We start from the raw sequence: 23,790 nt of genomic DNA, 5'->3' as shown, positions 1-23,790 counted from the left end.
GTTCACCATCACGTTCACCAATCTCCCTGCCTTTCACAATTACAAGTGGTCCTGTTCCAAAATTAATGGAAGGAAAATCTTGTCTTGAGCCTTACAGATAAGATGGTGTGAATTTCATACAGCTGTATTGTCTCACAGATGCCGGCTTTTCACCTCAACACCCTCCAGTGGGACGGAGGGGATGAGACATAGCGAGAGATGAGAGCAGATAAGACAGTGTGCTCAAGGTGGAGATCTCAGGGTGGAGATTTGACACCATGTTCTTGGAGCACAAATTTCAGATGTGTTTGATTTATTCATTTATTGCTAGCTTGAGATATTAAAGTTGCTTCACGACACCAGGTTGTTTTTGATCAAAGGCTTTCAAATGGATGCTTTTCATGTGCAGACTCCACAGTGTTTTGCACATATCCAATAATGTACAGACGATGGGCGTTATGAACTTGTGAGAGATAACTATCCACAACATGCAAAAGAGTAAGTGAACAGTTCAGTCATCTTAAATGGTTTCTGCTCTTTAGCAAGGTTTTAGGTTGGTGAACACTTCACTTCACTAGCAGTACATTTTAAAAACAGTTTTACTGTGTTATTCTTTTCTCTCTTTTTGTTTTCACACCATATCTCACCTCAGAAGCACACATTAAGCAGAAACATGTGACAGGTCTTATATTACTCAGCTTTGAAATGTTAAAATCTTACAACCTCTAAAAAGACTTTAAAAAGAAAATATTTTAGAACCTTTTTTTTCCCAGCGCAAAGCATTGTCAGCTGTGTGCGTCCATGCGTGCGCAGTACCAAGCCTGCAAGTCTGTAACTGCTACACTGACAACCCCTCACCAACACCCCTCATCACAGGCTTCCTGAGCATGACGTATGCGTGCACCATCCAATCATTTGTCTTCCCCGTGGCTCATTAGCATAGTGCCACGCTTCATTGAGCCCATCAGCAGTGCAAGGAAGGACCACAAATAAGTTGCTAACAAGCCTCCAGATATAAAAACACCCTTGAGGACATGCTTGTATGCTATAGTGACTCCCCTGCCACAAGACTGTTACGGAGGCAAAATTGATTTATCTCAATGTCCAGCACTCTACTGTATGTGATACAGAAAGAGACAGAGAGGATGTGTGTATGTGCGTGTATGTCTCCCAGTAGGTGTGCTCGCTTCTCTCTGCTTCATGGTGGCCTGTCGATCCCTCCAGGGTTGCAATTGTCTCTGGATTAGAAGCAAGCGTAGAGGTAGGAGCAAAATTTGAGCATACAGATTGGAACAAGTAGTTCCTTGCAATATGTTTCTTGCACCAGTTGCCTGGCTGGCTGGTGCCTCGCCATCTGTTTCTGTCACGTCTATTCTGGGCGTGAGAGAACAGGGGGAACTAATAGCCTCACATGAGTGCTGCCCATGTTTCATGCTGAGAGCATGTGGTAAAGGCAACACCGTTTGTATGAATTGGCTGGATACAGCAAACCAGGGCCCATATTATGAGGCTCAGAGAACAACTGCTAATGCAGCAATGGTCCCTTGACATAAGATCTTGGGTATATTAATGATCATATTTCCATGTGGATCTATGAATTGCACCGTGATGAACCAAACACCCCCGATGATGAATATGGCCTTTAAAATGACATCCTGTAAGGAAACATCTGGACACAGGTAGCTGTGGATCCAAATGCAAGAGTTTGTTTTAAACACAGGCAGGAAGGAGTTGTCAGGTGAGTTAGAAGGGTAGTCGTAAACGAGAAGGGAATGGAATCATGTTTTCCGTCCCATCTCAGATCCACTGTCGCTGTGGGATCATGCTTTCATTCCCATTGTATATCCACTATTGGAAACTTAAGCTAAAGTAGGAACACTGAAGGAGGATTCTGTTGCCTTTGGAGACATCCCTGCATCACAGAACATGTGTGGTATGAGCCTGCACTGGAGCCATTAACACTCACACTAGGACTGAGCTGCTGTATTCAACACTCCTCTCTGGTGAAGTGTGAGACCCCATTTGACCAGTCATGTCTTTAAATTAGTGTGTGTTCCATGTAGAGCACAGTGGTTTTAGCACAGCTGCAGGGAGACCTCCTGACTGAGTGAAGCCTTGTCTAGGAGGACAGTAAGGCCAGTGGGCCTCCCACCATCTCTGTAGCCTTATCCTCTCCACACTTGTTTGACCAGCCGCTGTTTCCACGGAAACCGGGGGAGCAACACCTGAAACAGCAGATGCTTCCAACGGTGAGGCCCTGCGTAGGTGGCGTGGGGCTAACTACACACTCATGCACAAATGTATGCAAACACACCCGCACGCACACGCACACACTCATACACATACAAATGTGCATGCACATACATACACGTAACATACACATGTACACAGGCACACACACACACACACACACACACACACACACACACACTCACACACACATATAGACACACACACACACACACACACACTCACACACACATATAGACACACACACAAACACACACGCACGTGCACACACGGTGATGGACAGACTCTCATTCCCAGTAAAGTACTCTACAGTATCTAGGCAGAACAGAAAAATCTCCCTGTGTTGTAGAGTATTTTATCCATCTCAGAGCTCCAGAAAATCCTGTTTGGGAGCACTACTGAAATATACTGCAGTTGCACAGAGTATAGTTTTCCCGTTGGCTTGTTTGTAATTGACCACTGAATTCTAATTCATAGAAGTAATACATCATTGCAATAATTTAGGAGGTCCCACTGCAAATTACAATAATTCATTGCAGTAATACATCACATTTATGTTGTTAATACTGTCAAAATATTCAGAAAGCAGGATATATTATTTTAAAATAAGGTCAACTTATATTGACACTGAGGTAGTAGACTAGTTATTTTTTCTGACCCGACATTCAAATGGCACTGACTCTGACTGTTCCAGCAGTCTATTTAAATCTTTTAATCATCAAGGTTTCTACAAGGTTCTTTCTGAGTTTTTATTTTTGATTTAGAACCGTCTTGATTTAGCACTGGAGAACAGCATTTTAAGAATTATATAATTCTAATGTGTGTGTGTGTGTGTGTGTAGGTGTATGTGTGTAGGTGTGTGTGTGTGTGTGTGTGTGTAGGTGTATGTGTGTGTGTGTGTGTGTGTGTGTGAGAGAGAGAGAGAGAGAGAGAGAGAGAGAGGGAGAGAGAGAGAGAGCATTTGCAGTTATTGTTCTGCTGATTAGTAGTCTTATTAGTCCCTTCCTGCAGGAGTGTTGGTTTCTGCAGCTTAGTACTACTGACAAGAACAGAGGAGAGGCAATCAGGGCAGAGATGTGTGTCATAAGCAGATCTATATGTCTAAAAGATAAGGTCATTTACATGCAGCATTACTACATATCTTCAACATCAACACTCACCTCAGTACCCTTTAAGTTATAATGAACTGCACTGGGGTTTCTGGCCTTTAATTACCTTTCCCAGATGTCACTAGTAGCTGTATGTAGACATAATGGGGGGTGGGAATCAAGCACAGAGGAATTCTTCACTGGTTTATCTGTGCCAAATGAATAAAATGAAAGAATTTTCACTATGCATAACAGCTTTATGTGAGTTATGGAGAGTGAAGTCTTTCTGGAATCAGTGTCAGCTCCTACATTGGGGAAAGGGCCTGGTTCAGAGTCAGCTCCTACATGGGAGAAAGGGCCTGGTTCAGGGTCAGCTCCTACATGGGAGAAAGGGCCTGGTTCAGGGTCAGCTCCTACATGGGAGAAAGGGCCTGGTTCAGTGTCAGCTCCTACATGGTGGAAAGGGCCTGGTTAAGTGTCAGCTCCTACAATATGGAAAGGGTCTGGTTCGGTGTCAACTCCTACACTGGGGAAAGGGCCTTGTTAAATGTCAACTCTTACACTGGGGAAAGGGCCTGGTTCAATGTCAGCTCCTACACTGGGGAAAGGGCCTGGGTAAATGTCAACTCCTACACTGGGGAAAGGGCCTGGTTCAGTGTCATCTCCTACACTGGGGAAAGGGCCTGGTTCAGTGTCATCTCCTACACTGGGGAAAGGGCCTGGTTCAGTGTCAGCTCCTACACTGGTGAAAGGGCCTGGTTTAGTGTCAACTCCTACACTGGAGAAAGGGGATTTCATTAGGAGGAAACAGTTTTCATCCTGCTAATCAGACAATATTTGAGATGACATGTGAAATGACTATGGAACCAGAAACAGTGTTTGGGGATGGGGTCTAATTAGTGGGAACTGGTGGGAAGCAAGTTGGAAGGAGCATGGTGTGTGTGTTTGTGTGTGTGTGGGGGGGGGGAATGCCTCCTACTGATCCATATGGCCTGCCTGTTGAACAGCCTACCCCTTTTGCCTACATTACGACTGTGTGCTCAGGTGAGCCCGACCAGGTGGATGGGGGGGGGGGGGGTATTCCTTTCCTTGTGTTCAAGCAGTCACCCCACAGTGACAAAGTGTACCATAACAAGAAGCTGTTGAAATCTCTGCAAAGCTAACATGAGGTGCATGCGAGCTGCAATTTCTTGAGCTTTTGGCTTTCAGTAGGACGTGTCCATCGCAGTTGTTCCTTTTAAATAAGTTTGGGGCCAACTCAGCTTTTCAACATGAATATTTTATCAGCAGCAGAATTAGGTCTCAGTGACTATTGATGTGAACCACTTTGCCATAGAATGAAGAATAAGTCTCCAAAATCACTTGATAAGCTCTGAACAAAGGAATGCACAGTGTCAAATCCATGCAGACCAAACAGCATTGCCTTCATTTGGTGACTGACTCACTGAAAGCAACATATTAGAAAAAATGTTTCATCCCTTGATACACATAAATGAAGCTTCAGAGAATCTCTTCAGGGAGCCAGCAGAGAAATAGTGTTAAGCAATCAAGAAGCCACTTTCCTTTCTTTCTGACAGTGCAGCGGCCCAAAAACAAGCCATTAATGAGGTCTGGAAGGCTTTAATCCCACAATTTGAATTTATCCTTCTTCCATTAAACAGCCATATATTCTTAACGACCCAAACCAGATGGCTCTCTTTGGTGAGAGATTGATGAGTCACCGCATCGTTATCACCCAACAGAATTATGTTAGGATTTCCATAACATGCGGAAATGATGAGGCTCATCATTAGTATGTTTCTCCCACATAAGGGGTTTTGTGAATGAATGTGGCATGGTAAGGCATTGCTTGCTAGTGCTTGCTGCTGCTCACCAGGCCCCAGCATACTTTGTCACACGACAGCTGGATGCCACCTGATTCCCACCCCGGGGGGAGCTGGCAGCTTCCCACTGCCACTGTGAGGCACCTCTGCTGAGGCATCAGTGCCTCGCTCTCTTGGTGTGTTCTGGAGCTCTAGAGGTTCATGATCCTCACCACCCATTGCAATCCAGCAAGGGTCCTCAGAAAGCTGAAATGGCAAATAACAACCAGCTACCCTCAGTGTCACCTTCTCACTCTGCCGCAGGGAATCACAAATAAAACCAGCAAACTTAATGAATGCGACTCATAAATTGCCTTCAGCAAATAGATTTTAGATGTCATTAAAGAGGCCTTACATCTTCTTATAATGGTCTTCTTATCCAATACAGATTAATGACAATGGGGATGCATAATGTAGTTAGGATCTAGCGACGCTTGGGAGGGAGAGGTTGTTTTGAGAGGGAGAGAGAGAGATTAGTGTGGTGATCTGCAGGCAACTCTCCCCTTAGTTCTGTGCTGGCCTGGCTTGGCATGTCACCAGTCCTCATTAGTGGCAGCCATCCATGTGTAATCTGTAGGCCCTGCCCTTGGTGTTGTGGCCTACAGCAGTGATGTTGAATTGCCAGCCCTGACGGGGCTTCAATAACCTCGTGAAGCTTCCACACTCTAGTTGGACTTCAGCACCCTAGTGGGGCCTCAGCACCCTGGCTAGCACCGATAAGCTCATATGATTTTTCCATTCAGCAGGGTCGCAACCTGCCATCACAATATTTTAAGATTAAAACTGAAATGGCTATTTAAGAAACAACATCTCCAGATTAAAACTGCTGAGGCTACATAAGAAACAACATCTCCATATTAAAACTGCTGTGAGTAGATAAGAAGCAACATCTTGGTTCTTTAATTCTCTAATATTCTCTAACTCTAGTTCTCTGGTTTCCAATCACCTATTTCTGGCAAATTACCAAATGACTGGCAATCAGTTAACTACAAAACTACCCTTGCCACCAATGGCATGTTGGATTCTGTCCAATCTGGTTTCTGTTCTCTACATTAGAGTTGAGACAGCTCTGGTAAGTCAGTAAAGTCCATTCTCTGCTGTGTCTGGTCCCCTCTGGGTCCTTATACTCCTACACCTTTGTGTGGTCTAACACTATGGTTTATAATGTTCCTTCTCATCTGTCTTCAGATAGCTTTTCTAGCACTGCTCTAGCTTGGTTTACTGCTTGGTTACTCCCTAACTCCCACTATACATCACACTGTATCAGTTATTGGATCTGTTATTACAGAATGCAGAGTCTTGTGCTGTTATTGATGGTTCATGTGCCCTCTTCATTACGTATATTCTCCCCCTTGGTCACATATGTCAGCACCATGGTTTTAATTTCCATTGTAATGAGGATGATATGCAGTACTAGGCCTGTCACACGTTCACCTCTACATAATTATCTGCATGTGTCCATCATCTGAAAACATGGATAATAACTCACTTAAAGTAAACACAAGATTAATCATTGTCTCACTGCATTGACACTGATAGTGTGGCTATTAAATCCTTTTGTATGGTTTTTGTGATCTGTTCTTTTTGATTATTCCCTTTTCATTTGAACCCCCATATTAGATCTCTAACATTACTGTTATTTTAGCTCCATAGTGTGGCCCTACTCTAATCCATAGTGTGGCCCTACTCTAACCCATTATGTGGCCCTACTCTAATCCATAGTGTGGCCCTACTCTAATCCATTATGTGGCCCTACTCTAATCCATAGTGTGGCCCTACTCTAATCCATTATGTGGCCCTACTCTAATCCATTATGTGGTCCTACTTCAATCCATAGTGTGGCCCTACTCCGATCTGTAATGTGGCCCTAATCCGATCCATAATATGGCACACCTACTATATGTAATGCCCTATTCCAATCTCTTCTCAGTCTGAGATACTGAAGACCTGAAGAACACTTTCATTACCTTAGGTCTATATTACTGTAATTTCCTTTTCATTGGTGTATCTAGGAAAAACCCTTAATCAACTGAAACCTATTCAAAGACCAGAGTCCTCACATACACTAACCATTTGGAACTCATTCTCGCTGTGTGTCAGTTACATTGGCTATCCATATGATCCTGGATTAAATGCAAACTCCAGACTACACCCCAGTTGATACACTAAGGTCATCTGTTACTGCTCTACTGGTTTCTGAGACCAGACTAGCCACTCTGAGAGGCAGAGTGTTCAGAACCACAGCCATCACAGTCTGGAATTCTGTCCCACAATCTCTCTGTTCTTATTTGGGGTGTTTCAATTCTTGCTATCTTTGTTCTTCTTGAGCTGGTTTCAAGACAGTGTGTTTGCACAATGGAACTTAACTCACCGATTTAAAAACAAAAGATGGGGAGACCTTAGTGACTGATGAGCTGTTGTAATAATTCATTCAATAAGATCCGGCCCTACTCTAATCCATGTATTTGGTAGTTGATTAAGAAGTACAGAAGTACTGCATTATTTATCCCAGAGTTTTCACAGCTCACTTTGATAGCTTTGAAATTTAATTGTTATAGTAATAACAATTATTAACATTAAACATTAACATTATTATTAAATAATAACAGTATTATAATAATAACAGTATACACAATATTAGCCCTGGAAAGTAAACACCTAGCTGTTTTAGTCTGGAGTAAGGGCATGTAATTTTTTGCCATATGTGTATGTTGAAATTAAAGGCTGATGGAGAACTAAATGATCAGCCCTGTCCTCACGAGACCACAGACCCCAGATGTCTTGTGCTAAATCCATAGGCATTAATATGGAGTCGGTCCTCCCGTTCCATAGGTGTTAATAAGGAGTCCGTCTTCCCTTTGCAGCTATAACAGCTTCCACTCGTCTGGGAAGAGCTCGCAATACCCAGACTCATCCATCACACTGCCAGAAAGAGAAGTGTGATTTGTCACTCCACAGAACATGTTTCCACTGCTCTGGAGTCCAGTGGCAGGGTGCTTTATACCATTCCATCTGACGTTGGCATTGTGCTTGGTAATGTAAGGCTTGCATGCAGCTGCTTTGCCATGGAAACCCATGCCATGAAGCTCCACAGTTTTTGCCAGGGGAGGTTTGGAACTCTGTAGTTATTGAGTCAGTAGAGTGTTGCCGACTTTTATGCGGCTCAGCGCTCAGCAACCCTGCTCTGCAACATTATGTAGAGTTGCTGTGGTTCCTAAACACTTCTACTTTTCAGTCATACCACTCACAGATGATCGTAGAATGCCTTGGATGGAAGAAACTTTACTTGTTGCAACAGTGGCATCTTATTACAGTATCACTCTTCAGTGGGCTCCTTAGAACAACCCATTCTTTCACAAATGTTTGTAAAGGCAGACTGCATGGTTAGGTCCTTCATTCAATATATATAAATTGAATAATTGAATATATATAAATTCCTAAATACCTACAAAGAGTGAGGGAGGTCCTGAGAAGTACAAGATCCGAGCTATCAACACACACACTGTACCAGTCATCAGAAACCCTGCTGGCATAATAGGAGGGCCAAAGGAGGAGATAGAAGCCACTGAACTCAAGACCAGGACACTCCTCACAATGCACAGAGGGTTTCATCCCAAATCCAGCACTCTGAGACACTAAGTGGAAGGAGGTGGGGCAAGGACTAGTGAGTGTCAGAGCCACTATCCAGGATGACCCGACCAAGATCCAGGAGTAAAACAGGATAATGGTCCCAAGCGATGAATCACTTAATGAGTACCTAAGACAACAGAAATCCTAGGAGGAGGGGAATGAGGAGCAGGAACCATCATCAGGAACCCTTGCGTGGTATGCACCCCTGGCAGATAGTGGAAGTGGCTGATATGATAACAGCAGATGACTAGTTTGATGCCATTGATGTTTATGGGAAACAGAAGACTCTAAAAAAGAGTGCAAAAATGGATCACTTAGCAGTGGAAAAACATCACCTGGTCAGATTAACTATATTCAACACCTAGTGGAGGTTATGCCATGATGAATTGAACAGTTCTGAAGGCCAGATAAGGTCCAATGCACTACTAGAAGAGTGTCTCTTATAAGTGGCCCAAATGTTTATATGAAGCAGATTTCAGGGAGTACTGCATTATACTATAAAAATATGTAGAGGTAGTCAAAATTGCTGTGACATACACAAGTTTTCCACTTTGCTTGCACAGATGATGAAGGATGCCTCTCTAAAAACATCCTGCTTCTCTCAGATCCCCATTTTTATTAATTTTCATAAATCATGTTGTTTTGATTAAGTAAAAGTAATTAAACCAAAGTTAACTTACAAAATAAAACTTGAAAATATATATTTTAAGTTTTTTAGGAAAAATCTAATATCTCCAATTGTAAATGTTTGGAAAACACAGATAACCCCACCTCTCATGTTTCAGGGCAATATTATTTGACCACTATTATTTGGCAATATTAAACATTTATAAGACAATCCCATCCACCATACAAAACCCCTGAGAATAAACCTAACCTTCACTGTGATTGCAACACCAAAGAGCCAAGCCTTTGAGAAACACAGAGGAGATAAACAAACAGAGGAGGTGTGCACAGTGTGTGAACCATATGAGATCCTCCAGATTATATTAACCTGAGGGTGTGAGGGACCCCAGAGATGAGTGAAGAACTAGCGTGTGGGGAACCCTGGGATGGGAGAACCACAGTTGGAGATGCGTGAGAGATCCCTATTTATGTGAAGCAGGCACGCAGCCCGTATATGAGTTCTGTCACTACGGCTGAGTATGAGCTCCGACTGCCACATCAACGAGCCTAATCCAAACACTGCATAAAAAGCAATACAGTATCTTATATTATAAAGTGGAGAACCTGTCTGGTTACTAATTGCATGGTACCAAGGAAACGTTGTGATTGTTTCTCTAGCTGAACGAATTGTAATGTGGAATAAGAACCAATGAAATGGTATTTCCAGCACTAAATGTTATCTCCACTAGCCAACACTTTGGAATACCATCCATCAAAGTGAAAAGAACTAATTTAAGTGCTGACAAGTCACCTAAGCGTTTAATGTTGAGGACGTTGGGGAAATAATTTTTGTCCTCTTGGCTATGGAAACCAGATTTACATGCACACACCCACACATCTGCATGCTCCCACATACAGTATGTTACCAGATATGTTACAGGTGGGCATGTACATATCAAAATATTAACTTGCACTAGTTTCATAATTACGCCTAAATTGTTATAAGGGGTATTGTCTTACCCCTCTGTGTTTTTCTTGGTAATTAATTGCTTCATGTGCCTGTTACACTGATGCATCATTTTAGTGAGTAATGCACAAATATGCAAACAAACAAACAAAAAACACTAACAAAAATGGCCCTGCAAGCTTTTCCACAGTTGACCATAAAGACTATAAATACCAGTGTCCAGTAACCATGCAGGTTACATAAGAAAGGATAATGAAAACAGCGGCAAAACAGTTGCTGCTCATAAACATGTTTTATGCCATATGCTTATCAGACAATAAAGTCTCTGTTTTACATTATTTTAGATTACTGTGAGTGGAAGCTTCTCCTTTGTGAGAGCAAGCTTCTCACTGGATATTTTCTATATACAACTAAAGAATGAATAAATATGTAACTAATAGCTGTGAAAGTGTTTTATCCCAATCTCTGTGTTCTGTCCAGAGACATTTACCCATCTAAACTAAATAAAGAATGTTGTACTAATTGTTTGTGTATTTGGACAAAACATGCTTTTGCTATAAGATATGAGGTGAAACAGTCTCCTTATAGTTACCACTGTTTCTCACATGACCAACTTTGAGGCTTCAGAGGACAAAGCTAGATGGTGCCTGGAGTTAGGGAATAACAGAAGCTAGGGACCATATATAAACCTCCTTATGACTGATTCTCAGTATATATTTTCAAGGTCCCTTCTCTTTCCTGTGAGAATGTTTATGCTTCCATTACCTGTGCACCTCATCTGTTTTTCTGTGCCCATTCCTATGTGCTTCCACCTTAAACCATAATGGATTAATTACAGATGATTACTAACTAGAGCTGTACTTACTAATCAATAATCAGACTTTAAAGTTTAAAGCTGTTTTTTCAATGCACTATAACTATTTGGCTGCGATTTACCTTGCCCTGTGTGGCAGTATTAGTTGCTTGCTTCATGGTTTCCAGAAGCAAGAAGCTGGCAGATGTATCAACAGTGGTCAACAATGTATCCGTAGATGTCTCCCCGCACACAGAACATCATACTGCCCAGTGACCACTGGCTGAGACTGTGCAGTAGACAGACTCTTCTAGGGGGCTGTCAGACTCCCAATGGGATGGAAGCACCGCTGGCTGTCAGATTCCGTGGCATCAGTGTCTGCGACCTGGAGCTTCCAATGCTTTTCTTAATTTTTGTGAGAACTGAAGCTGTCTGAAGTCTTGATGACTACAAGAATGTCATTATGGCTTTAATCCTCTACTCCCCCCAACTTCAGCTTCTGGAGCCTGGAAATGCCATTCTCCCTGTCTATCTTTCTCTTTCCCACACTCTTCTTCTTTCTCCCTCTTCTGCTCTGTCTGTCTGCTTCTCTCTTTCTCTCTATTATCTGTCTTTCTCCCGATGTCTCTCTATCTCGGCTCCTTTATTCACACAGTCCCCAACACTGATATGCCTCCGATTTTCTTTTCTTTCTGTCTTTTGCTTGCATTCATGTAGGGCCCTGGAAGCAACACCACAATTATTCATGTCTTGTCATTGTACCGTTTCTGTAGTTAACCAACATTACTGGCATGTGATTATGTTTCTACACTTCTTTTAGTGATCTGTTGATTATGTTACTGTTTTTATAGTGATCTCTGGTAGGAGGAACAGATATTGATAGTGCCTGGTTGAAAAAGTGCCTGTACTTTGAATGCTAATGAAGGTAGTCTCTAGCTCTGTGTGTGTGTGTGTGTGTGTGTGTGTGTGTGTGTGTGTGTGTGTGTGCAGAAGGGGAAATGGCAGACAGAAGCTGCCAGAGACAGAGAGGGAGAGAGAGATGATTTACAGAATCCAGGATCCCCCATTTCTGTTCTTATAGTTAGTGGATCTGGAAGAGAGTGCCTTCTGTACATAGAATTGCCAACACACACACACACACACACACACACTCAGCACACACGCGCACACATACACACACACACACTCAGCACACGCGCACACACACACACACACACACACACACACATACACACACACACACTCAGCACACACGCGCACACACACTCAGCACACACACACACACACACACACACACACACTCAGCACACACGCGCACACATACACACACACACACACACACACACACACACACTCAGCACACACACACTCAGCACACACACACACACACTCAGAACACACACACACACACACACTCAGCACACACACACACACACACACACACACACACACTCAGCACACACACACACACACACACACACACACACACTCAGCACACACACACACACACACACTCAGCACACACGCGCACACATACACACACACACACACACTCAGCACACACACACACACACTCAGCACACACACACACACACACACACACACACACAGACACACACTCAGCACACACGCGCACACACACACACTCAGCACACACACACACACACACACACACACACACACACACACACAGAAAGATGAGAGAGGTGTTGACAACTTTCTCCACTATGACATATTCATTCAATCTCTGAAAATGAGCACACATTTTAAACCTTAATTTTAGTGTCAGGGGCTATTGTGCTATTTAGGGATAAATAAATATATATAATAAATATAGGGGTTAATTTATATAATTTCATGCACAAATTCAAAGCACTTTACAAATAAATGTATTGAAGAGGGTTGAATTATAAAAAAAAAAGTAAAGCTTATATGATTAATTAAAACATAAGCACAATATAAAGCAAAGACGAATGAAGTATAATTGATTAAAATATGGCTAATGAAGTATAATTGATTAAAATATGGCTAAAAGATACAATATAAGTGCTACGCTAAAATAAAGTGCACAAATAAAGCACAGGAAAATATAAATGTTTTTGATCTGGATTTTAAATATAGCTACATTTGGGGTATTATCTAAATTCATCTGAAAATTGGTTCTATTTGTGTGTAGAATAAAAGCTGCTTCAGGGTTAAGTATGAATTATGTGCTCTACTAGCTGACCTGAATTATGGACCTAAGACACCTTTGGGGTTAATTTGAATTATGAGCTGTACTAGTTGATCTGTATCCTTGGATCTAAGACAGCTTTGGGGTTGAGTTTGAATTCTTGGCTCTGCTAGTTGACCTATAGCCATGGATCTAAGATACCTTTGGGGTTTAGTTTGAATTCTGAGCTCTACTAGTTGACCTGCATCCATGGATTTAAGACACCGGTGGGTTTATGCTCTTCAAGCATATGAGACATTTATTCTGGGCCTAGTCCATTCAGAGAATTTTAGGCTTGTAGTAGTACATTAAAATCTATTCTATATCTAACTGGAAGCCAGTGCTTTTAGAATAGAAATAATATGCTCTGTTATCTTTGTCCTGGTTAAAACCCTCGTTGTATTCCAAATAACACCAGGTAGCTCAGCTGATAGAAGTAACACCAGGTACTAACCACACCAAGGTCATAGATTCAGTTCCCATGAGATTGCACATACTAATAAATATGCAAATCATAGTGTACAAATTAAGTAAACATGATATAAATCAAATAGCCAGTAGTTTGGGAGTCCCTCAGGCTATTTTGTCTGTTTTTGCTTATTTTCTTCATTTTAAAGGTTCTTACTTCTAGCATGATACCCATGTCAAAATGTTCAGAACAATTACATTTCCCTGAAGCTTTTGTCCAAAGCAACTTACGATTATGACTTAATACAACTTGAGCAATTGAGGGTTAAGGGTCTTGCTCATTAGCAGATTCTACACGGCAGATTCTACATATTCTGGAAATGTTTGATCCATATTTCTGTTTTATTGCTAATATATTAAGACCATTACAGTGGTCAACCCTGCTGGAGACTTTGACTCTAGCTATATTTTTTAGATGATAAAAAGGGCTGCTTTTCTTATTGTTTTATATAGCTAGTGCAAGTGAGATCCAAGTCTATTAGCAAGCCAAGATATCTGATTTGGTCTTTAGACTTGGTCTTTAGTTTTTAGAACTGTAGATTTAAGAGCTGCACTTCTTCTGTTTTGTCCTTATGTAACTGAAGGAAATGCTCTTTCATCTCTAATTATGTATGTCCTCCAAACATAGTGTGTCTATTGTGCTGTAATCTTCATGTCAGAGAATAATCTATATTTGTGTATCAATTGTGATCATTTGTTGTGCCCTAGAATTTGTCTTAATAGGAGCACATCTAAATAAAAGTGGGCCAAGAAGTGCTAACATGCTAACATGATTTGAGGACAGTTCATAATTTCTTTTTACTTATCCAATTTTCCAACCTTTCTACGATATTTTGTGATCAACATTGTCAGGTGCAACAATAAGATCCGGTAATACCTTTAAAGGGGTATTACCTGGCCCTTTGTTAAATGCTGAATGCATCTGCAACATTAGCACATTGAAGGCAAGCTGTTGCTCCATCACCTTAAAAAGACACTGAAAGGAGAGAGACGGGAAGAGAAGGTGATGGTGGGATGAGGGCAGTCCGTGCTGGTAGTTATATTTAGAGAAGGTGATGGTGGGATGAGGGCGGTCCGTGCTGGTAGTTATATTTAGAGAAGGTGATGGTGGGATGAGGGCAGTCAGTGCTGGTAGTTATATTTAGAGAAGGTGATGGTGGGATGAGGGCGGTCGGTGCTGGTAGTTATATTTAGAGAAGGTGATGGTTGGATGAGGGCGGTCCGTGCTGGTAGTTATATTTAGAGAAGGTGATGGTGGGATGAGGGTTGTCGGTGCTGGTAGTTATATTTAGAGAAGGTGATGGTGGGATGAGGGCGGTCAGTGCTGGTAGTTATATTTAGAGAAGGTGATGGTGGAATGAGGGCGGTCCGTGCTGGTAGTTATATTTAGAGAAGGTGATGGTGGAATGAGGGCGGTCAGTGCTGGTAGTTATATTTAGAGAAGGTGATGGATTGATGAGGGCGGTCAGTGCTGGTAGTTATATTTAGAGAAGGTGATGGTGGAATGAGGGCGGTCAGTGCTGGTAGTTATATTTAGAGAAGGTGATGGATTGATGAGGGCGGTCAGTGCTGGTAGTTATATTTAGAGAAGGTGATGGTGGGATGAGGGCGGTCAGTGCTGGTAGTTATATTTAGAGAAGGTGATGGTGGAATGAGGGCGGTCAGTGCTGGTAGTTATATTTAGAGAAGGTGATGGTGGGATGAGGGCGGTCGGTGCTGGTAGTTATATTTAGAGAAGGTGATGGTGGGATGAGGGCGGTCGGTGCTGGTAGTTATATTTAGAGAAGGTGATGGTGGGATGAGGGCGGTCGGTGCTGGTAGTTATATTTAGAGAAGGTGATGGTGGGATGAGGGCGGTCGGTGCTGGTAGTTATATTTAGAGAAGGTGATGGTGGGATGAGGGCGGTCGGTGCTGGTAGTTATATTTAGAGAAGGTGATGGTGGGATGAGGGCGGTCGGTGCTGGTAGTTATATTTAGAGAAGGTGATGGTTGGATGAGGGCGGTCCGTGCTGGTAGTTATATTTAGAGAAGGTGATGGTGGGATGAGGGCGGTCGGTGCTGGTAGTTATATTTAGAGAAGGTGATGGATTGATGAGGGCGGTCGGTGCTGGTAGTTATATTTAGAGAAGGTGATGGTGGGATGAGGGCGGTCGGTGCTGGTAGTTATATTTAGAGAAGGTGATGGTGGGATGAGGGCGGTCGGTGCTGGTAGTTATATTTAGAGAAGGTGATGGTGGGATGAGGGCGGTCGGTGCTGGTAGTTATATTTAGAGAAGGTGATGGTGGGATGAGGGTTGTCGGTGCTGGTAGTTATATTTAGAGAAGGTGATGGTGGGATGAGGGCGGTCGGTGCTGGTAGTTATATTTAGAGAAGGTGATGGATTGATGAGGGCGGTCGGTGCTGGTAGTTATATTTAGAGAAGGTGATGGTGGGATGAGGGTGGTCGGTGCTGGTAGTTATATTTAGAGAAGGTGATGGATTGATGAGGGCGGTCGGTGCTGGTGGTTATATTTAGAAAAGGTGATGGTGGGATGAGGGTTGTCGGTGCTGGTAGTTATATTTAGAGAAGGTGATGGTTGGATGAGGGCGGTCAGTGCTGGTAGTTATATTTAGAGAAGGTGATGGTGGGATGAGGGCGGTCAGTGCTGGTAGTTATATTTAGAGAAGGTGATGGATTGATGAGGGCGGTCAGTGCTGGTAGTTATATTTAGAGAAGGTGATGGTGGGATGAGGGCGGTCAGTGCTGGTAGTTATATTTAGAGAAGGTGATGGTGGGATGAGGGCGGTCCGTGCTGGTAGTTATATTTAGAGAAGGTGATGGTTGGATGAGGGCGGTCAGTGCTGGTAGTTATATTTAGAGAAGGTGATGGTGGGATGAGGGCGGTCTGTGCTGGTAGTTATATTTAGAGAAGGTGATGGTTGGATGAGGGCGGTCAGTGCTGGTAGTCAGTGCCTCTCCCACTCAGGCCCCACTCCACAGAGCCTGTCTGCCCTGCTTACCTGCAGTTGAAAATAGAAGCACTATTGACACATGCACCTAGGCTGTCTGCCACAGCTGACAGGCATGACAGCGGTGAGATGCATTGGCCCTCTGAGACGCCGCACAGTGAGCAGTCACGCACACACAGAATGTTACCCATGAGTGTAAACAGTGTCAGTAAATCTTCTGATTCTCTGCAGTGTAGCAGCTCAAAAGTCTTCAAAGAGGTGTTAATCGTTTGTTGAAAGAAAATAGTCTGACTGAACATAATGACAAAACTGAACTTTTTTTTAATAGGATTTTTGCTAGTAACTTTAGCCAAATGTAGACCAAAAAAAAAAGAAAATTAACCTAACCAGTATAACCCATTGAATGTTACTATTTAATTTGCTTAATTTACTCTTCGTCAGTCCTGCTCAGAAACATTATTCACTTTTTGCCGCATTTCTATCCGCCCCCGCGGGTGACACTGTCACCTGGAAAACAGAGTTGCTGTGTTCCTGGCAAAGAGGTGCTGATGAGGCATATTACCGTAAACTCGTACTCACGTGTCACACGCCCGCGTGCTGGATGCCCAGCTCTGCGGCAAAGCTGCCTCTGTGGCCTCCCTGCTGGGAAAGTGCTGACAGATATAAGCAAATGAGGCCTCCAGGAGGAGGGGCAGAGTGCATCTCTCAGAATGGCTACCCTGCAAGAACACGTCCCTTTTCAGAACAAGCATTCTAGATGAGTTAAGCAATGAGCTTCTAGCTAACGAGCATGGTTTGGGGACATCCCCTACACACACACACACACACACACACACACACACACACACGTGCATGCACTCATGGCCTTTTTCCTGTTGGTTAAGCTTTGTGCGGTAATCCCATCAGAGTGCTATTTCACTTGCCTCTACTGAGAGTTGGGCATCCAATAATGCCTCTGCCTCTATCTTATTCAGCACAAAGGGAGTGGGAGGCACTCTCTATCTCTCTCTTCCTCTGCCTCTCTTCCCCCGCCCCCTCTCTCTGCCTCTCTCACAGCTTCTTCTCTTTCTGTGTTCTTTTATTACATTTTCATGGATATCTTCTTCTTACTCCAGTGAAGAGTACTTGAATGTTAGCATGTTAGCCTTCTCCCTTCTGTTTCATTTCAAACAGACGTGATGAATGTCTCAATCTCAGCCTTTCCTAGGGGAGAGCCAAAGAAGACCAGGCTTTCTCTGTGCTGCTCCTAGCTGCTATCTACCATAGCTGTTGTCTACTATAGCTGTTGTGTACAACAGCTGTCGACCAAAATCGTTAATCGTTAGTGAAAGTGGCTGAAGCTAGATGGAAGAAAACCATGATCATGTGGTGTTTATGAGATCATGATTATGCAGCAAACACAATAATGAAATCAAACAGCTTATAATATTATGAAATGGAAATATTACATATATAATATTACATGATATTATATATTACGTAATATTACACACGGTGAAAAGGGATCTATAGAACATCTGGGACAAGGCCTAATTATTTCACAAAAGAAAGATGATCATAACTGTGTAAAGGGGTCTGTTCTTTACTAATCAACTTATTTAAATAAACCACTGTCTCAAATGTATATCCAAGGATTTACTACTAGTTCCTAAGCTTATTGTGGTGCAGTTGGACACCTGTACTTTACAGTGGTTTTATCCTCACCAGATTCTAGGTCCATGCAGTAGAGGCCATGCCAGTTATCTGTGTTATGTATCCCTTCTCTGATCTGGGGGCATACACTCAGCCAGTGTACTGAGGACAGCACAGCTGTTTGGCTTATGTAGTACATCCATGGCATTCAGATGGCATTAGGTGGTATATGTGTGTGTGTGTGTGTGTGTGTGTGTGTGTGTGTGTGTGTGTGTGTGTGTGTGTGTGTGTGTGTGTGTGTGTGTGTGTGTGAGTATGTGTGCATGTGTGAGTGTGAGTTCTTGAGCATACATGTGATCTGTAGCATGAACACAAAACTTTGGGCTCAATTCACCAGGACAAGGAGAGTGTTTCAGAGGTTACATGTCACTGCTTGTCTGAGATCAGCTTGAAGCCATACAACAACACTGCATAAATCCTGCTTAAGGAGATTCTAACTGCGACCACCCAATCACACAGTGTCCTTGCAGTCACTACTGAAAACCTTGTTCCAACACAATTTTGCATTGATTCAAAAATAAAGTGCCAACAGAGGAGGGATGATTTTACCTCCAGGACCGAGGAGGCCTGAGAGGAGACAGGGCTGGTAGCTCACTCAGCGCTGGCATCTGGCTGCAGGGAGGAGCCACGTTAAAGGGGCGAAGCACAAGGCTGCCGGCTATAGCACAAAAAGACAAATGTCTTGCTTGTCTTGCACACACACACAACAGATGAACAAGTAAGTCTCTCCCTCCAGCATTCCTAGGCTTGCTGTTATTATTAACATGTAGGAGCGTTTCAGCAAGGCAGAAATAAAGGCTGCCAGGCTGCAGAACATTATCTTAATTTCAGCAGAGTGAGAGGGGCAGCTGCCCTTTGGCTTCATCTCCCTCCTGCCCCAGCCTTTCCCAGCCATGCCTCTCTTAGCCACACCCCTCCTAGCTATGCCCCTCCCGGCCACGCCCTTCCTAGCCACGCCTTGTACCCACCCACCCCCCACTTCCATGCCTGCTCTTGACTCTGCCCCAGCCTCTACACCTGCCATGGCCCCTGCACACTCCACCCACCCCAGCTGACTGTTAAAGGATACATCTTCATTGGCTCTTCCTTTACTCCTCTCTCCCACACTCCCCGTTCTGGTGTTCGCCACGACCTCTGAGAAACAGAACACAGCACAAACTGCACAGAGCACAAAGAGGACACAAACAGCACACAGGCTGCACACAGACACTGTTTTTGTTCTTCCGGTGATAAAGGAGAAGTAGCACACAGCACAAACCACACACAAACAGCACATGGCACAAATCACACACTGTTTTGTCCTTACAGTGATAAAAGAGAAACAGTACAATGTTTTTGTCTGTTTTGATAAAAGCCTTGTGATTGTTGCTTTGCAAGCATCTTACAGCTGTTCACACACTAGTTTGAATCACAGTAAAAATGATAGGGAGACTTTTTTGTTGTTGTTGTTTATTTAACAAAGGACTGTTTGCTGCAGGACTGAATGTAGAGAGTCCTCATTATTTACTGACTCAGAGCTGTACAGTTCAGAGGCCAGAGACAGCTGGAAGTAAATGCTCATCTTCAGCCAGACATGGTCACGCAGGCTTACAATGTTCTCAGAGATGAACGCTGGTCAAGAAGCAGGATGACACGCTAATAACCAGGGGAAGCAGGAGAGCATGGATGAGAATCACCAGGCAGGGTAAACACTAGCAAGACTAAGGAAACAGGGAAGACAGAAAGTGACATACAGGACTGATCCAGGGCTGGGGTTGAGCAGGAGTGAGCCAGGGCTGGCTGGGGGCTGAACGCATTCAGACCGCAAAGTGAATCAAGCCAGATTTAACAAATAGGGAGCAGCAGCTGGCAAGATGTGGCACTTTAATTAGTGGGTGGCACTGGGGGGGTTTCCTTGGGTTTCCATTCATTGCCGCTGCACGTCTCTTCTGTCACATATCTGTGTGTGTGTATGTGTGTGTGTGTGGTGTGTGTGTGTGTGTGGTGTGTGTGCACGAATGTCAACGTTTTAACATAAGTGCTGGGAGTCCCTGCTCTCTGCCTGCATATGAGCATGACACAGCAGCTTTCGAGCAGTGTGAACATTCCCGCAGGTATAACAGGTCTTCAGCGTGCCAGTTCAAGTGAAAACCACTACAGATTTCAATTACTTCCTGTCTCCACGTCTGGTAGTGCTGCATTACATGAGGCCCTGCTGAACTCTAAAACCATCAGGATGGAGTATCATGTGCAAGAATGATCCATACCTACTCATGTCAGCAATACAAGTATATTTTTTATAGCTATTGCAAGAATTGTATCCAAAGTGTGTACATTTGTTAGATCAGAAAATTAATCCTTGTTCTTATGGTCTGCAGTTCCTATGCAAACTCATAGGTCTTTCACACTAGAGGAAGCAGCAGGTCTGGCATAGCTAATTCACAGTGGTTCAGTGACTGCAACATTTCTTTGCCCCCGTGATCAAAAGCACAGGGAATCCTGCAAACTCTAAAGTGATAACGGTATGGTTGCACTGTGTACAGTGGCACTGAGAAACCCACAGCCATACTGGCTTCTGCAGTGAGGTTCACTAGAAGACCTCAGTTCTGTTCCACTGTATATCAGGAACTAACGAGGTTTGTCACCGGTTAAGGGAGCTCTGGCTGTTGGTTTGCTAAAACCATTAGCATGGTAATGCGTGGAAAGATTTAAACCACCTGTTGACTCCTTCAGTGTCTGCTGGAGATGCAGTCGCTTTTCAGCTCACAGAAAACATCTATAGGCACATATGCTGGAAAGACAAATGAGTCATGGCTGTGTTTTGTAGCTCTGACTCAGCGTTTTGAAGCCTGTTGCACCGACATCTAAAGCGGTACACAATAACTATCCAAATTAGTTCCATGAACTAATACAAACAGAGAACAGAGGCAGTCCATGTCTCATAAAAGTCACATTATATGTTCAAAAGCATTTTGTGCCATGTGCCATGTGCCAGATTTCACTACAATTATATTTTTGTTTCCCTGTCATTGTCAGGACGTTTGTTCTCTTTCTATCTGTCTCTCACTCATGAATATCAGTGGTGTCTATTGTATGTTTGATAAACCTGTTTGATAAACAGCTTGATAGGTCTGTGTCTGTGTATAATCAAACGGGTTGATAACAGCACCTGCATTAAACGCAGTCTCGTTGCATTCACACATGAACTGATATAGTGGATGGGGCCAGTGTAATAATACACCTTATTGTAGCATATAGTCAGTACTCTCATTAAATCTAAAATAGGTGTTTCATCTAAAATGCCTGGTTTACGAGTCTTTCTTATTATCTTGGCTTTGGACACATAATCATGTTAAAATGGCTATATTGTTATTGGCAAGGAAAACCAATCAAACAAACAATTAATGCCCTAGGGAAAATGACAATTATATATTTATATTTATGCAGTTGATCTGAATGTTTGAAATGAATATTGAGGAAATACATGTAGTTTTATGTTCAAGATATGCTTTGTGTGTGTGTGTGTGTGTGTGTGTGTGTGTGTGTGTGTGTGTGTGTGTGTGTGTGTGTGTGTGTGTACTATAAGGTACTGCTCCTTTCACCCTAACAGAACTCTCCAGTCTGTAAAATGTCAATAGGAAACTAGGTAATGTTTTTGTTTTTAAATGACTAGAAAGCTTAATATATAATTATTTTGGGATAGCTGAATCAACATAGTGATCTTTTAGAGAGAGAGAGAGAGAGAGAGAGAGAGAGAGAGAGAGAAAACAAGTACAAGAATACAAGATTGTATAAAAATATGTTTGTACTTTTTTTTTTAGAAACAACACAAACACAAACATTTAAATGAAGGAAGACCTTATATTTTTAAGTTTCAAACAGAAAAATTAGCAATTGGACAATAGTTAGTTGACAATCATAATATGTATAATATATTTAATATATAATTCTGTATTTACAAAATGAGGTACACATTGCTTACATTTACATTTACAGTATTAGATTATTCAGAGCAATTTATAAAAGTGCTTTTGTTGTCTACTCAGTCTGCTTTAGATGTATACTCAGGAAAGTATACTTAAATAGAACACATAGGTTAAAGAGTTACTCTATTTTATAGTAGTTTAATCAAATGAAATGTATATAGTGCTTTTTATAACAGATGTTGTCACAAAGCAGCTTTACAAATGTTTACTGCAAGAAGAATTGCTGGTTATTAACAGTACTTTACTATTATTGTTTTTACATTAATTAACGGAACGTTGGAATATGGGTACGTGTGACACATTAACAGGCGTTCACTGAACAGTAATAGCAGGCATGATGTAATCAGGTGTTAGTCTGCAGGCTGCAGACTAAGAAAGAACTCAGTTTGCAGCTGTTGTCATACCTGTCCATTACTTTCCTATTAAACGCACATTTCTGTGCTTATCCCACAGTAGTGAAACAGGTCTGCAAATCTCAGGGGCTAAGATTTCAACCCACTGCCTCAGCATAAGGTGGGCTGTTGACCACACAGTGAGAGAAGAGTCAGATCTCTTCTGCGGATTAAATTGAACATATGGTTGAATTATTGAGATTTCCATTAAAACTTCAGCTATTCAGTCACACTGGCCTCCTACCATTGCCAAGGACATGATCAAAGATCTCAGCGATGTGGGCTAGATGGGCTTAAAGGCTGCTTAAAGCTGATGTTAAAGGCAAAGATTAGGAAATGTAAGGAAATGCAGGGCATCAGGAGATCTGTTCTGCTTCAGAACTTGACAATATTCTTTCTAGCCCAAATCCTTTGTGAGAGTCTGAAAACACTGGCAGGGACCCTGGTGGGAGAGCTGCATTAACACTTTACGCCCACACACAGCTGATCCACATGGGGTGCTGATTCACTCACTCCCCCCACCCCACAGCACCACCATCAACAGCACCACCCGCTCCATCAATCCCACATGATTATGCCACTACTGAAGCCAAGCCTGTGGAAAGCCCAACCCAATAGACGGTGGGGCTTTGGGAGGAGAAAGCGCTCAATAATTTAACATAGATGCTTTTATATGAAAAGCATATGAGAAAAAGACACGTTTTACAGTGTACAGTGAATCATCGGGTACCCTTTATTGCAATATATCCATATTGTTATTTAAAAATTATTATTTTCTTATTCATTTCTTTGTTGCTTATGATGTAAAGAAAATTGAGAGTTTTGATTAAGTTGCCTGTCTCTTCTTGTGAGAAAAAATAACCTCACGTAAGTTTCATCAGAGATTTCAACAAAGTTGTTCAGATTTGTCAAGATGCATATAAAGGTTTGAAATC

At 42.6% G+C, this 23,790-nt stretch overlaps 1 protein-coding gene across 3 annotated transcripts in view; it reads left to right on the top strand.

Annotated features, from left to right (window-relative positions):
- prkcab (protein kinase C, alpha, b) overlaps nt 1–23,790 on the top strand; it is a 118,125-nt gene that overhangs the window by 49,732 nt on the left and 44,603 nt on the right. The gene's annotated exons all lie outside the window — the stretch shown is intronic.

Source organism: Electrophorus electricus, chromosome 3 (assembly GCF_041902795.1).
Source record: "Electrophorus electricus isolate QZ-2024a chromosome 3, ASM4190279v1, whole genome shotgun sequence".
Taxonomy (NCBI): Eukaryota; Metazoa; Chordata; class Actinopteri; order Gymnotiformes; family Gymnotidae; genus Electrophorus; species Electrophorus electricus.
Note: the sequence above shows the minus strand (reverse complement) of the source record. Positions and strands in the feature narration are given on the sequence as shown.